Here is a 17,443-nt window from a genome sequence, read left to right as displayed (position 1 = left end):
TTGAGTTGGATCTGAAGTTTTAACTCTGAACATGTAACTACCAACACAGATGAACTTTCATGATATAGTAAAAATCCCAGCCACAAGCCAGCCTGGTGCTAGCCTGTCTGTCCAGAGCAGAATTGTACTCGATTCTCCACGTTTCTCCTGTTCCAGTAACTTTGTTCTGTAATCTCCACCTGACAGATGACTTAACCCAGCTTAGAATGTCTCTATCCGTGCAAACGAGCTTTACTGACACATCAACAACTTATCAGTTAATTAACCATCGCCCTTTACTTGGCCCGTGCAGCTTTCCTAACGGCCTCCTGTCAGCCCGTATCTCACATAGCGGAAGGACGTATTTGGGCTGCTTCCTTATCACACAAATCTACACAAATCTACACCGTCTGCCTTGACAGAAACGGGTCGCAGTTCGGCTTTGATATTTCTCCCATTGATTTTGAGTCGGCGAGAACCTTTTGACATGCCTTCATGTGCCTAACCTGGGATAAATCAGTAGGGATGAAAGCCTGACCTCCGCCGACTTTTGGTCCTGGTGATTGGAGACTAATGACAGCCTTGTGTTGATGTATGTAGGCTTGTGTTGGTGTATGTAGGCTTGTGTTGATGTATGTAGGCTTGTGTTGATGTATGTAGGCTTGTGTTGGTGTATGTAGGCTTGTGTTGATGTATGTAGGCTTGTGTTGGTGTATGTAGGCTTGTGTTGGTGTATGTAGACTTGTGTTGATGTATGTAGACTTGTGTTGATGTATGTAGGCTTGTGTTGGTGTATGTAGGCTTGTGTTGATGTATGTAGGCTTGTGTTGGTGTATGTAGGCTTGTGTTGATGTATGTAGGCTTGTGTTGGTGTATGTAGGCTTGTGTTGATGTATGTAGGCTTGTGTTGCACTGTATGAAAAACCACGTTTCCAAGAGTTTCCAGTCCCGCACACGCTCGTGAAATTCGCCGTGTCCTGGTCGCGTCCATAGATTTCCGGGCTCCGCGTGTACGGCCCCGGATATTTCCTTACACTCCCGGATTCGTGCTCGCCGTGCACGTGCAAGGAAATTTACGCCCCGCACACTTGGCGTGTGTTGGGGAGTGGCTAACAATAAGGGGTAATTAGGTACTGCGTGTATTCATGTTTCAGGTGATAATTACTTGAACCAAAATTGCCAGCACTTTAATCTAAGCAAATTAGATATAGAATGATCAAGGATTGTTAATACAACATTTGAACCTATGCGTCCTTGGCTTGATTTGTCGTGATGTCGTCCATACCACAAAGCACATTTGAGCGTAGGGCGCCCCGACGCTGGGGTTATATGACCTACTCGGTCAAAATGACCTAAATCTACACTCCGGTCTAAATCTGATTTTTTATATTTTGGAAATAATAGTTTATCCGTGAGGTTCATTACCATGATGCAAGATGTCTCTGCATGATGTAATCAAACGCTTGACTAAAAGGGGTTTGAACTAACATGACCTGATCAGTTTGCTATGATTTTTAGGTACATGTATGGGTAATAATATGCAAGCTTTACATTGTAGTTCGGTCGATGTGTATTGCGATGTGTCTGACATGGCGTCCGTTTATGTGAATAGCCTTTGTGTAAACAAAGGGAGAACTCACAGCGTCCCCACGCCTGGTAAAATACTGAAATCCAGCAAAACAAGTCAACCCTCATGACATTAATTGTGGATTTTGGATACATTTACAAAGAGTAAGGTTATGTTGGAGTTGAAGTGCGGTTTTATTTCACTTAGTATGTAGGCTTGTGTTGGTGTATGTAGGCTTGTGTTGATGTATGTAGGCTTGTGTTGATGTATGTAGGCTTGTGTTGATGTATGTAGGCTTGTGCTGATGTATGTAGACTTGTGTTGATGTATGTAGACTTGTGTTGATGTATGTAGACTTGTGTTGATGTATGTAGACTTGTGTTGATGTATGTAGGCTTGTGTTGGTGTATGTAGGCTTGTGTTGGTGTATGTAGGCTTGTGTTGATGTATGTAGGCTTGTGTTGATGTATGTAGGCTTGTGTTTGGTTACTGTAATTCACTTCATGTTCATGGTAGCAAAAGTTCACGGTCTGAGAAATATGGACATGTTCACAGAACTATATATATTCACGGTGGCAACAGGTGCAGGAAAAAGAAAGTCCAGGAATTATTTGTTAACTGTAATGATAAGTTCATGGTACAGAAGTGACAGTGAACATAACAGTACATTGAAAAAAAAAAGAATTACAGTATGCTATGCTTGAGTTGATGTATGTAGGTCAAAATCACGACATCTGCTTTCATTACCAGCCGGGGCTGACCAGGTCTGATGCAAACAGCGATAGGAACGAACTATGAATACATGAATAACGAACAAAGTAAATCTTGTCACATGCGTTAGGGGCCACACAATGTGTTACACCAGAACATGTAAAGTAGGGGTATGTTTTACGTTTTTTTCCTGTATCATTCAAATCAAACCACACCTGACACTACATATGTAACAAGTGTCTGCTGGCTTTCTGCATGAATAAATTGTTTTACAAGGGGAAAAGTCAATGTATCATAATATAGTAAATGTGCTTCATAGCTGGCTACGTTTTGCCCAGATAGATGATGATGTGCAACTAACCGTTTTGCAGCCACGTTTTATTCGTGACGAAAGTGTCTGCAGTTTCAGGTGATCAGATTGTCTACGTTTCAGGTAATATCTGCTTCACAGTGGGGTCCTTATCATGGACGTTTTGATTTCGCAAATCGATAATTCTTGCCCGTCAAACAATACGGAAGATATATCCAACCTTGATTTACATGGCAGAATCTCAGTGTGGTACAGACTATCTGTCTACATTACTAGCCTACTCTAACGAGTTGAACTGATACAATAGTCTGCCTTTAAAGTAGTCACCGTCATTTCTTGTATTTTCCTTCAATAAAAGTACTATATCACTAAATGAGAATGTGTTAGAAAGAAGTTTTGCGGTGCGTAACTTATTAGATTCCCCATGCAATATGCAAGATACATATATATATATATATATATACTTCAATGTTGCTATGATATGCGATTTTGCAGGGAACCGTAGCACACTATCGTTAACGTCCCTGTCAAGACATAGTATTCACGACACGGAATTTGTTTGGTATGATAAAGGCTACGTAAGGCCCCTGTCGTGTATTCAAAACTTTCCTTTTAAGGGCAGCGTCGCAGACGTGTTTACGTCAATTTAAGGTACCTTTTGTAAGCAATTTTGACACGGGAATGATGCCATATACTACGTCTGAAGAATTCCCAATGACAGACCCAGAAGTTAGCGGTTTGGCGGGAAGCCAGAAGACGGACCGATGATGTATGTAAGGAGAGTCTGAGAAAGTGCAAAGCTCCATCTGGTCCGCAATGGCCGCAGGCCCGCATTTGTGTGACGTCACTGCGCCTGAACTTGACCCTGACAGACGAGTCCGCCCACGGGTTTTCCTGGGACAAGGTCTGCGTTCTAGAATTTTTTTTCTCGGAAGACTCTAGTTTTACTGTGTAAAATCCATTTCCTTCAGAAATGTCAGCCAGTTATTCAGGCAGGGACAAGGACTTCATTAAAACGCCTTCCTAGATTCTAGGAAATTTGCCATTTTTTCTCGGAAGGCTCTCAGTTTAACTTTCGAAAATCCATATCAGAACATTTCATAAATGTCAACCAGTTATTTAGAGACAAGGCCTTCCGCGGTTCTAGGAAATTTGCCATTTCTTCTTGGAAGGCGGAAACGGCTCTAGTATTACTGTCGAATATTCATATCAGAACATTTTCAGAAATGTCAACCAGTTATTCAAGGAGAAAGTCTTGATGAAAACGCCTTTTTCGTAAATTTGCCGTTTCTATTTGGAAGGCTCTAGTATTACTGTAGAAAATCCATATCAGAACATTTTCAGAAATGTCAACCATCGAAGGAAAAATCCACATCGGAACACTTCTTATCAGCATTGACAACCCTCTATGTTGAATCCATTCCCCCCATTTCCCTCTTTCCCATCCGCACCCTTTGTGACATTCAACAGTCATTCTGCAGCTAGTATCATTGCTTCAGCAACGCAACGTACTGCTAGAAATGGACATAAACTGGACATACCAAAGGCGAATACACAGAGATACAGTCATTCCACAACTCCTTACCTGACACGACTGCTGAATCAGTACGGCTGCTAGTTCTCAAACTATGTAAAGTGAATTTAAAATCGGACAACGTATGTAATTCTTGAGGTTCTTCCGTATACCTTTTAATTATGCTAATTTTAAAAGTTGAAAGCTTGTAAATATATGCGTCTGTAATGTTGAAAACGAGATAAAATTCATGTAAATTGGGTTTTAATTCATTCTCTGTAGACTGCGATAAACCAATAAAGTCGTATCGTATCGTATTTTTGCTCTAAACCATCCTTCCATTTTTCTCTGACTGAATGCGTCAAATAAGCCTAGAATTTACATCCCTCCAGTGTTATCAAATCTACACTGACAACAAGGCGGTGGTTCATCAAAACCCTCCTTAAGTCTGGCTTTGTTCACCATTATTCTCAACTACTCTTCTTCTGCAGGTAGATTTCCATATTACGCCAAAAAGCAGTTACTCAAGCAACTGGGTATGATTCTGGAACTTTGCTTGAGTAACTGCTTTTTGGCATATCTTATTACCCGGATGTCTAACCTTCATCGACGTAGATTTCCATATTATTTCACGGCAAGGCGAGGAGAAAAGCACAGTTGTATCAACCACCATCACATCCCCACACGCGAACGGAATGTAAAACATCACCCGAACCCTTTGAACCGCCGCTATGGTGGCGTGCGGCTGTGAAGTTTGGACTCGAGGCGTTCTTCAGATGATGTCTGCGGACGATTTGCCCACAAGTATCGATTGTCTCTGCCTTTTCACACATCCAGCAGGAACGTTGTACTGACCCGCAGTCCACCGGATTTCATACTCTCCAAGCAGAGGTGTGGGTTTTGGATTATTTGTGGCGTGTTTTTAGGCTTTTTTTATCGGGGTTACTTTTTTGGACTGGAATTTTCATTTTTGCACTGGAATTTTTTTTTTTTACATTTTCTTGGGTTGGGTAAAAAAATCCAGTTCAAAAAAAGAAACCCCCTTCGAACGTTTCCAGGCCGCTCCTAGGCCGTTCCTAGGCCGTTCCCAGGCCGTTTCTAGGCCGTTCCTAGGCCGTTTCTAGGCCGTTCCTAGGCCGTTTCTAGGCCGTTCCTAGGCCGTTCCTAGGCCGTTCCTAGGCCGTTCACCCCTGCTTTGTAAATAGCCCCCAGGCGCGCGTGGATAATCGCGTGGCTCTTGCGACAGATGGTCACTGATCCGTGACGCTACAATGTAACAATCCTCGCACAGGTAACAAGTCGCTACAAGTCCACAAATCGATGTGCACCAGATTTCATCGGGATGTGCGAATCCCTCATAAACCTGCCGTAAAATGACAGATTATGTCGCCGCGGTATCAAACTGTGGCAAAGCGGGGCATGTGTCGTAAAACGCCCATTATCGCCACAGTTGTTGCCAACCATGTTGCGTCAGAGAAGCAGTCAGAAAACCGCCACAAAACCAACTTTGTAAGGAGTTATCATTTTACAGCATTAGACAACATTAATATTGGGTCTCGACCACTCTTACAATTGGACTTCGCGGCCATGTTGTGATCACACAGTACAGTTTTGGCCAAAAAGCTGCCATGGTATGGTTGTTTTGAGTCTCACAATAAACCATTGATTGATAGATTGATAGTTCACACTATCAAGCCTACGGATATTATCTCCGTAATTCATACAGTAATAGGGTGTGAATTTCCTATGAGTATCAAGCCTACATTTTCGGCTTTTAAAGCTAGAATTGCGCGCTGTTATCTGAGTGGGAATCTGCCTGTCCGATCAGTAAGCTGCAGCCGCAGGGCCTGTACAGCCGCTGATGGAGGGATTACTGAGGCGAGTCCACAGCAAAAACTAGGTCAGGTTTTACATGATGGACCAGTGAAACTTGTGGCTGCATTTTGTATAAGGGGGCGTCGGAACTTCGTCACAACGCTGCCATGCTACAGTTTTATCGTCATCCGGAGGCCTCATTTATGGTTTTAGAGAATAAAACTGTGAGCCGTTCGCTACACATCGGCGCACTGGACTGGACCTTAGCCAAGTGATGGAAGGCTCATTGCAGAAGGAGGTGTGTTCTGGTACAAAATACCAGAAGCCTAAAACTTGCCAGATCAAAACTTGGCTACTCTTTGTATACTTGAATACTAAATATTTTAGCCCATCTGGGCAAGAACATGCAATAAAGATTCATATCATATCATTATCATATCACTAAAAGAAAAGCTTGAAAATTCGCGGCAATCGTTCTATCACACAGTTGTTGGTTGCTTTGTTCCTTTTCCTCTGTTCACGTTAATTTACAAAGGATTGGGCAGAAAGCAATGGAAAGGAATACAAGAAGAGCAACACATGGGAAAGATGGATGACAAAACGCAGTTTTATAATTTACAAACGTGCTGCTGCATCAACTCTCTTATGGCTTTATTAAAAGATGAAATTGTTATGAGAGTCGTTAACAGAGTTTGCCTGTCAGCTCCTTACATCTGTGCGCGCCTGCCGCGGGTTCTATAGCAGCATGAAGGCTTACCGGAGCGCGAAACGCGTTCAGGCGTCAACGCAACAAAAACTGGGCCAAGGGCAATGAGAGGTCCCGCGTGGGAAACGTGCGCAGAGATCTGATCACAGGTGGATTTCTTTCATCGCTGTCACCGATTGACGAGTTTTTTTTAATGTTCACATATAAAATAAAGGTAGTACAAAGTGGTAGGCTGAGCTGGCAGCTAAGACTTACACATAATGACATAAATTACCAAACCGAATTTTAAAAAAAATGCAATGAGAGGTGCCGCGTGAGGAACGTGAGCGGAGATCTGATGACAGGTTCAGCAGGTGGATGTTTTCATCGTTTATTGACGAGTTTTTGTGTGATGCTGAAGGCTGCAGAATTAATTGCGGGGATAAGTAATGAATAGTACCGCCTGGATAAGAGACACTGGTTCAGCAGGTGGATTTCTTTCCCCACTTTTCAAGTCTAAGGTTAACAAACATCTGTCCTCACTGGCTGTACAGTAACCCAAAGCATTTGAGTGGCTCTCACGAGCCTTGTTTTGAGGTGAACTATGAAGTAAATAATAAAAAAACCAAATACATACCGTTGAAGTTAGGCCTGATCCTGAAATAAAATAAAATCCTGTGATCCTAGTCATTAGTTTTGTATCACGCCAGATTGTGATGACATGTATCATCGCCAGTAGATATAGATAAGGTACAAGTACAGATACATACCGTTAAAGTTGGGCCTGATCCTGTGATCGTAGTCGTCCAGCAGACGGAAGAACGACTCGGTGGGAGTGACGGCTTCCTGGACACACGTCGTCACCCTGGAGAACACAAGGAACAACACAAACTGTACTGTAGTGTCTGTACTAGTTTTACCCTTCATCTTAACAATGGGAAACAGTGGAGAACTGAACACAGAACAGAACACAAAACTCTAACTGAAGCAATTGGATATGGTTTTGGAAACGGTCAGACGTTTCAGCTAGCATCCACTACCTTTCGTCAGTTACACTAAGAGACTGCAGGAGAATTGCAGGTTTTGATGCAGCAATTGCAGGCATTGCCTGTAACTCAAAAGAGTTTTGGTGCCTGTCGATCCTACTGACTGGGAGTTTTTACTGAGACGCTTTTAAATCAGACTTCATTTCCAGCTGCCGCCTGCTTAATGGACAGAATTATTCTGGAAAACTGCGGCGGAAATTGAGGAATGAATTAGTCATGGTTTTACTTCACCGGGCTTCGGTAACCTGCGAGAATTTTATGTGGCCCCAGAAAACTTTATGCGTCTTTGGGAAATTAGAAGAATCTAAAATAGATGTTCATGTTTTATTTATAACGTTAAAACAAATGCGCCACCAGCGGTGATCGTTGTGTAATTGGGACAAATGGACAATTGTTGCGCTCAGAAAGTAACTAACGACCGATCCTAGCTGCGCTGTTTTCCTAAATATTACTTTCATCGTTAAAACTGTACAATTTTCGACTCCATTTTAATATAGAACACACGGTAAAACCTGGCGGCGTGTATAAATGCAGGCTTGTAAAACGCTCTTTATTGCTCTGTATATCGGGAACACGGAGATATTGGTGTTTGCGATCTAAGTCAGGATTGGTAGGTTTAACATAAACTGTGCATCTCAGTAAAATCTCAAGAAAACAGAAGTTTTAAAGCACCTTTCAATTACACGTAATTGTGACTGGGGAATGTACAAGTAAATCAACGTGTGAAGACTTCATAGCCGTAGTTTCAGATGAAAAGACGTTTCTGTATAGCCTCTACCAGGCTTCGGGAGGCGGCTGAAAAGAGTAGAAATCGGCCAAATAGAGAGATAACATCCCTGGGGAGTTGATCTGTTGGAGAACAGCGGCAAACTGTTCTCTCCAGCAGATCAACTCTCTCGGCATGTTATCTCTCTATTTGGCCGATTTCTACTCTTTTCAGCCGCCTCCCGAAGCCTTGTAGAGGCTAGTTTCTATACATTTCGTTGCCTTGGCGCACTTTTGTGTGATAGTCTGTCCTCCTAAATGTTTAATTAAAAGTTAAGTACTGACAGTAACGAACATGTAATGCCAAACGTTACAACACTTTATAGTCCCTAAAGTCAGTCAGGTTTACAAGGAGAATTCGGCGCCCTGGTGTCGACTTTTCACGGGAAACGAGGAAAATGCAAAGCTTCATGACCCGATATGACAATTAGGTTAGGTGTAACAGGTCGTTCAGTGTAATGTAGCCAGCTGCCACCGCGCCGCGTGCCCGCAAAGCTGGTGTGTTACGCGGAAGGTAGGTTATACCGGCTATACAGATACAGACACAGGTGACAGACAGGCAAAGCTACAGGACCTGATATTAAGACAGGCAAAGCTACAAGCAAAGCTACAGCGGCTGATATGAAACTTGAAAGGCAGGCAAAAGTAACAGGATTAAATTGAAAAGACAGGCAAAGCTACAGTTGACTTAAACTCACAAGTCAGATCTCACGACTGCAAAAAAAGGGGGTTCACAATCATATAAACCAACACATATCTGTGACGTGGCGGGTTTTTCCGTGTGACATTCCTGCTGCTGGTGTCCTGATAAAACCTGTAGCCCAGACTGAATGCAAATTTCGCGGTGGCACTTTCTACTCTGACGCGCCGGCCGGCTTAACTTTGCACCGGTACGGCTCACAGATAGCCCGATAACGTCAGAGGCTTTTTACTTAAAGTAAAGCGCCGAGAGCGCCGCAGGTGCTGGAGTTGTTTCTAGGGGCTGTAGGTAATGTACTGAGTGTATTCTGGTCACACAGTGGAATATTCTCTACTCGTAGGAATAAGAATATCTCAATTCTCAGTACGTCTAGCGGCATATGCCGGCAGGTGTTAGCGAGAAGGACTGAGGAAATTTAAACGGGAGATCTTAATTTTGTTCACACTCCTTGTGTTTATTTTAACGTACATATGCATATGTATATGAACAGCTTGCCATACAGTCACAGTTCAATCTGCATCCAAAAACACGAGTGGAGTTTTGTTTATATATATATATATATATATATGTGTGTGTGTGTGTGTGTGTGTGTGTGTGTTTGAACCTTTCTGTGTAACGCTGTAAATAAATATTATTTGAACACTTTGAATGAAAATTAATGCAGTAAATAAAGTGTCCACGTACTGTAGGTGTCGTAGCCTGAGTGTAAGCCTTTTTAGCTTCTGTCCGCTCCCCAAGATCCGCTACCGGCCTGTCAGCATTTTTAGCAAAAAAAGGCTACAAGTGTCGGTGCTCTGATTTCACCAAGGACATTATATAGGAAGGAATTAGCACCCCGCACGTCCTTGGTTTTACTGATGCCATCATGATCCGTGTATCACTAAGTTCACTACGAATGGCCGAAACGCTTAACTCTGATATCCTTATCCTCACCTGACAACTATGGCTGTGCTGAGTTCACTGATGCCAGCATATCACTAAGTTCACTAAGAATGGCCAAAACGCTTTACTCAGATCTCCCTATCATCACCTGATAATTTCAGCTAGATAGACTCACCTGAGCACAGATAACACTAGGTACATCCTCTGCAGAGACAAAACAGTTCTTCCCGGATAAACGCGCACGCAGAGAGAAACCATCCTGCAGGAAATTCCTTCTCTTCAGACCCGCCGCAAAATCCACAAGCTTATAAACCTGCTTTTCTCACAACTCTCCAGCGTCACTGACGAAAGGTAGTAGATGCTACCTGAAACGTCTGGCCGTTTCCACAATCATATCCAGTTGGTTGAGTAGCTGTTTTCTGGCGTATCTTGTGATTTGGGAATTCCTCAGACTGTTCAGAGCAGCGGCACAATCCGCGAGGTTGTCTGTCAGCAGTTCGGGTACAGAATAACCAGACTCGGATTCTCTCACGACGTCACGCAAACATTTTACATGCAGAAATTACCCGAGATTCTACGGGGGAGGAGACATGCTTCACCGCGTCTTGAGAAGGAAAGACTTAAAGATTAATCCGTCCCGGCACTTCAAGGAGAGGTTGAAGAATAGGCGCGGTGACTTACTTATTGATCTGGTTTCCAAGTTCAAGGCAGCTGCAGGCGGGGACGGATTTTCCCTCAGTCCGGAGGTCGGCGTGTCACCGGGAAATAGAGAACACCTTTATCGCGCATTTCTGCCCCCAACGGGCTCAGCACAGGGCAGGGAAAGGAATTTGATTCCTCTTTTTGTACTGTTGAGAATATGGAATGATCGGTTTGAAATATTTCTATTGAAGCCAGCCTCGTGTGCTTCGAACGGAGAGTGACGGCGAAAGCCTCCGTGAAAAAACTTGAGTGTGCAGAAAGTTGGTAATGGTTGGCTGGGAGACTTACGCACGGCTTGTGTCCATGCAGTGGGGCTACACGCATTACCTCCGCGGAGGCGTGCCCTAGTCATATCTATAAACAGACAACCTGCATAGGCATAGAGGTGTGTTTGGTCAGGTATTGTGGGGAAAGTGAGGATATCAACCGCTTCAAGCAAAATACTACAACAAGACAGTACTCGGCCTAATCTCCAAGCAGAAGTGTTGGTGCTGAGCGGAGACAGACGTCTGAGCGCGCTGAGAAAGAACCCCGTCTTTAAGGCGCTGTCTCTTAGTGCACTAAGGAAAGACGCGCGCCTTAAGGCCGTCACAGCCCACTGTCTCTCCCTTTTCTTTTCTTGTTTCCCGGCCGTTAGAAAATCCTCCCGGCACCAATGGGCCCAGCTCAACCACTAACGCCAACTGTCACTGATCCCTCAACACGACTCAGCCACGGTTCTGGATAGTCTCGGCGTATCCAAGAACATACATTTGCCCCAGGTACGGTTCTGGATACGCGTGTACTATCCATAACCGTACCTGTATAAAGCATGGTTCTGGATAAAGCATGGCTCTGGATAAAGCACGGTTCTGGGTAAAGCATGGTTCTGGATAAAGTACGGTTCTGACAACTATCCGCATTTCCCCCGCCCAACTCCCAGGAAACAGACAGACTTACGACAGATCTTTTCACACCCGACCACAATACGATCACGCCCGACCACAATACGATCACGCCCGACCACAATACGATCACGCCCGACCACAATACGATCACGCCCGACCACAATACGATCACATCCGACCACAATACGATAATCGCGGCCCGATTTCCGGCTGAACCGGACAAGGACCACACACTGCCGGCTTAGAACTGATCGTCACACATTAATAACTTACAGGGCCGAGCTGAGATTATGATGTTAATAGCCCCACTTAATAACTTCGAGGGCTTGGATTATGATATCATAATAACTGCGCTATCCAGTATTTACGTAAGCGCTGATCATCACACATTAATACGTAATAACTCAGAGGTCCGAGCTAAGATTATGACATTATAATAATATTAGCATTATCTAGTCTTCACGTTAGCGCTGGTAATTAGCCATTAATAACTTAGAGGGCCGATCCGAGATTATGATATTTGTAACCATTAATATCTTAAAGGGCCGAGCTGGGATTATGATTATGATATTATGATAACTGCCAGTCTTAACGTAAGCGCTGGTCATTATACATTAATATATGATAACTCAGAGGACTAAAGCGAGATTATGATATCATTATTACCACGTTATCCAGTCTTCACGCGAGCACCAGACCATCTCTTCAGACCAAACCGCACACTCCAGATTAGGAGATAAACTAAGGACGTGGCGTGATAATACTGGCTCTGTCAGAACTGTGGCTCTTTCTTAGCCTCTATCAGGCTTCGGGAAGCGGCTGGAAAGAGTGCAAATCGGCCAAATAGAGAGATCTAGCATGCCAATGGAGTTGGTCTGCAGGGAGAGAACCCTTTGCCGCTCCCCCGGCATGTTATCTCTCTCTATTTGGTCGATTTCCACTCTTTCCAGCCGCCTCCCGAAGCCTGGTAGAGGCTAGCTTTTTCTGTCTTCTGTATGTCGGTCATGCTTAAGGTATAATTTCGAAGCAATGGAGACATATTAATATAGCTTATGATTTAATTTTTGCAATGTATATGGAATACAAACATTAGTCAGTGTATTTTAATTATCTAGCTCTTCAATTTTACTTGAGTTATGGTACTTAGCAGTTTGAAAAGTGTCCTATAGCTACAGAGCTTTAAAATGGAAGGTGTCCTAAGAGGCTGGTGTGGCCCCAGTGCGCACAAATAGCGTCCCTAGACCAGTCCCACAGTCCCCGTTAGTTCATACACGCGTCCGCGGATCTCTCCAAAACGCCGATTTTGTACGCGTTAATGGTCTACCGGGTCTGATAGTCGCAATGATGTATATTCTAATGGTTCTCATGCTGTATAATGAAGTGCCCCCGTTCCCTGTAGTGTGTTAAAATGCCTCATGCTATTGTGAATTTGCAGCAGTACACAGCGACGTATGTATGACATGCTGGCCGTTTGCAGAATTTATGAATCGGCACTGTATGTATGTACTGAGTTCTTGAGTCGTGGAGCTTCGGTAGCCTGGGTGCCCGGCTCCGTATTGTCGCTAACTACCATGGACTACCCGGGCCTAGAGCCAGGCCAGAGCCTCTGAGGACGTGATCTTTCTTTTTTTTTTTCTTTTGACAACAGGCGAAAATCAATGCGCGCGCGGATGTCATCCATAGAATTAAGATGGTGTGGCCTAATGAGTAACTGCTTTTTGGCGTGTGGCCTAATGGTGTAACGACTCGGATAGTCACAATGATATATCTCCTGATGGTTCTCATGCTGTATAATGAAGTGCCCCCGTTTCCTACGGGACGTTAGAGTACCTCATGCTTCTTTATTTAGTCCTAACTGTTCACAACTGAGGAAAATTAGCGGGGAAACTGCGGCTTATCGCCATCTTGATGGACTATTTAATGCCTCTCATGTGATAAATAACTGTCTTGTTGTGAAGCAGCGCTGCGGTAGTTTTGATGGAAAATACGCCGTGGGAGATAGAAGGGTTACATCATGCAAAGCAAATGCATCATGTTTACCTTCACATGGCCCAGCTTAACAAACTACTGCTTTGTTTATTCCTACTCAAATACACTCATAATATACATATATGGTGACCATGAAGCCCCTCTTGAACTCATTCTGCATGGCACTTTCAACATGATATAACCCAACACCAGTTACCATGGTGACAGATGTCTGGTCCAGGTCACTGACCTTATTTGTCTGGAGAGGAAGAAGAGGAAGAAGAAGAAACAGAGCAAAAAATGTGTTTCATTCTACGAAGGTTAACATAACTACTGTAGGTTATCTTATAACTCACAAGTTGGCGATGTAAAGGTTTGTTGTCTGATGAATGTAGCTAATTTAAGCTTGTCTCGAGCGCGTTTTATGACATGATTCTTTATTGACACAACACAAAAAGTACAGAGACTTTTGTATGGTCTTCTACAACTTAACTTATGGAGTCAATCTCGAGGAGAGTAATAATGCAACATTTCCGCTACACTTGTGTTTCTCTAGGCTGTTCCGATGTCCTATTTGCTACATAGTTACCGTTCTGAATAACAGCCACATGTAGCGGTTTAGAGTATCTATATTTGAGCATCCAGACGATAAAGTTCGGGATTAAATGTAGCGACTTTCGAACGGTCCACAGAGACCCTGGTGCTGTCAGACTTGTGGGTTTATTTGATAACTTAATAATGTAGTTCCTAAGACTTTGACGTGATTCAATAACGAAGCTGCCAGTAATCGTCAGTAAAACGTACCGGTGGGGAAAACACTGACTCCAAACCGCCCCACTGTCTGGTACAGATACCGGAACTGTCATGCAAAATCTGTCTGTACAAGCTGGTACTAATCAAGTACCATAGATTTCAAGAGTCTCGATGTTGGAGACAGATTTGAATATATCTTTACATGTAATGGCCCCCACAACGCAAAAATAGGTAGATATATAAAGGAATGCTTAGCTATTAGAAAAAATACCGAAACTTGTGATTAGGCCACTCGATTGTGACACTTTATCAAAGACTTGTGCTATCCCATATTTTTTTAATAATTATGATATAGATATGGTAGGTTTTATTCGACATTAGGTCTTGTTCAACACACTTATTTTATTGTTGTTACTCTCTCTAATTTTCCCATACATTGTACCATGTGCAATTGTCGTGCAATAAAGTTCTTATTATTATTATTACTAAGGGGCTCACCTCTAGGTTCCGTACATTCATTCCACAATAAAATTTACCAAGAAGTCCCGGGTTCGAGTCCTGACATGCCACCGATCTTGTGCCCTCGGGAAAGGCACTTTACACGGCGTTCCTCACTTAACTCAAGTGAAAAAGAGTCTTGTCCTGTCCTGTATTCGTTCCGTGTTGGTGGCGGCATAAAATAAGTTGATATAACCTGCGTGTGCCGTCACCATGTCTAGCCATGAAATGTTGGAATATTTAAAAAAAGCCGGGAATGCGGTAATCAGGTTTGCGGCAGTCATTTCCCTCCGCCTAACCGCCCCCTGGTGACGCCGTGAGTTACGGCGGACATTAAGGATATCAGGAATAATTAGTTACCCAAACTTCACTGTGTGATTACGTGATAGTGGATGTTTCACTTGCAGCTAACCGAACACGGTACCTGACTGGCACGAGTAAAGGATAAAAACATAAGATGCAGAAGTTGTTGAACAGGTGTTTATCCAGAAACTATGGATTGATATGCAAATTATGAGAGAAATAAATTTTAGGCAGTTCACATGAAACAAAAGCAGTAAAAGTAAGACAAAGCTAAAACAAGGTTGATGCTAATGGGGGAGTTAACTCCAGTCGCTTGAGTAACTTTTTTCTCGTGTGTCATTACTAGTACCTGGATGTCTAACCTTCACGAAGTATAATTATATAAGATCGCAGATACTGAAAGAAGATGGAAAGACGAATATGCCTGGCTCTTACTTAAACCGGGTTTCATTAAAAGTTCACACATAAATGGTCGCTTCGTCTGCAAGTGTATCTGTATAATATTTCAGGACAATTCTATAAGTCATTTGCATATTCGGGACATTGTACATGTTGCGGGGTCTGTGTTGTTCATGTGTTGCGTGGGGAGGGGGGAGGGTTTATTTCTACTCCCAAGCGCTGACCTTGAGTTCACCTGCGAGTTTCCAGACGTTAAAACTCAGCTTTTTCCTCAAACCTACAGACGGAACCTGTCCTTTCACTCACCTGTGTGTTTCTGAAGTCGGAAGGTCACAGGCAAAGATGTCCTCCAGCGGCGGGAAACTTTGTCATCGAAGTCACAGGTCACGTGGTGTTCTATTATAGAAGAAGGATCGTGATTGGCCACTTTCAGCTTCAGGTCGGTTGGAACAGTTCACTTAGTTAAAGGGGGAAGAGGGTCCGTCGTTTTCTTTGATAATAATTTTCTGGACTTAAATTTTGTATTTCAAGTAATTTTATGGGTTACTTGACATAAATTGAACAATGTCAAAACAGAACAAAGTTTAGGAATCTAAATTCTTCTACACCTATTTCCCTGATGAAATCGTTGGGACTTTATTTTCTGCCACTTCGATCTTCAGAGATGGTACGGCCCAGAATCAGAGATCACAGAGGAGAAGTCACAGCGCCACACAGCGGTTCTATCTGAAACTGCAGTTCGTTCGCTTCATCAGATGGATGGGAAATGACTGTTCATCTCCATTCTATCCACTGGCCTACTGATCATTCAGACGTTTCAGATGCAATACTTCCACCATACATTGTCATTATCAGTCATTGATGAAGATTGGCTTTCCGAAAGGCCAAACTTCAGAGAGAATGCAACTGATCGATGTATTTTGTATGATGTAATTTTCTATCTTTAGCTCTAACCTTCACCGGCGTCATCAATTAATCAATAAACCAATCAATCGATCGATCGATCAATCAATCAATCCATAAGACGCATTACAACGAGTCGTCTTATTGTTATTCATTTTTAATACATACAAACAAACAAACAAACAGAAAGACAGACAGACAGACAGACACCCAATCCAGAGTCTGCACTCAAAGTTCATATCTCTAAATCTGTTCTGTTTATTCACTGCAGTGCCATGGTTATACATTGTTGTCATGGTTACGCATTTTTGCCATGGTTACGCATCGTCGCGTCGTTCACATTATCATGTACATATAAATCATGTCTTCTTTCTATTACTGTCAAACCTCATGTACACAGACAAACTAACGAACAAACTTGGTTCACGTCTGATGTTCACGATAAGAGTCTTGAGTACGTGTCCTTTTTTATGAGTTAACAGTAGTTTTCTGTGTATTAATTGCCTGTTTTTATACCAAATGTTTCTTCTGTACTTGCAATTAGCCCTCGGGCATGGATTTGCAGTAAAACATTATCTGAGTTTTCCTGTCGCTGTTCCAGCATGGCGGAAACTGTCTTTTTTAACTCATGCGTCCTGCACAAAACTGCACATGAAACTCTAACCGCTTACGTCACTAGTTATCTCCTACGGACTTCTATTGTTGTCACGTTATCGTATTCGTCACAAACTCCCCTGGCATGTTATCTCTCTATCTGGTCAATTTCTACTCTTTCCAGCCGCCTCCTGAAGCCTGGTAGAGGCTAACGCCCGGGGTTTGTTAACAGTCGCCTCCCGACGCCTGGTAGAGGCTACATTTTCCCTGTTCTGTCCCCGTCCTTGTAAAACCATCCCGATGTTTACCCGCCACTTCTACAGTATAAACAGTAACAGGACCACCGTGAGCGGAACGGTCCTGAGGTTACCTCCCGTCTAAACACGCAGGAAATCCCGCCAGCTCACAGCCAGGCTTCCCGAGGCTGGGATCTGAGAATCCGAGCTGGCGATCCCGGGTAGCG

At 43.2% G+C, this 17,443-nt stretch overlaps 1 protein-coding gene across 1 annotated transcript in view; it reads right to left on the bottom strand.

Moving 5' to 3' along the window:
- LOC109469427 (glycine receptor subunit alpha-3-like) overlaps window positions 1–15,901 on the bottom strand; it is a 62,230-nt gene extending 46,329 nt beyond the window's left edge. The window contains exons 1-2 of the mRNA XM_019767939.1: window positions 15,790–15,901; window positions 7,351–7,445 (exon numbers count right to left, since the gene is read on the bottom strand). The gene's annotated coding sequence lies outside the window, so the exon portion shown is untranslated. The remainder of the gene's footprint in view (window positions 1–7,350; window positions 7,446–15,789) is intronic.
- Between the last annotated feature and the right edge of the window lie 1,542 nt (window positions 15,902–17,443).

Source organism: Branchiostoma belcheri, unplaced genomic scaffold (assembly GCF_001625305.1).
Source record: "Branchiostoma belcheri isolate BF01 breed outbred unplaced genomic scaffold, Haploidv18h27 scaffold202, whole genome shotgun sequence".
Lineage (NCBI taxonomy): Eukaryota > Metazoa > Chordata > Leptocardii > Amphioxiformes > Branchiostomatidae > Branchiostoma > Branchiostoma belcheri.
Note: the sequence above shows the minus strand (reverse complement) of the source record. Positions and strands in the feature narration are given on the sequence as shown.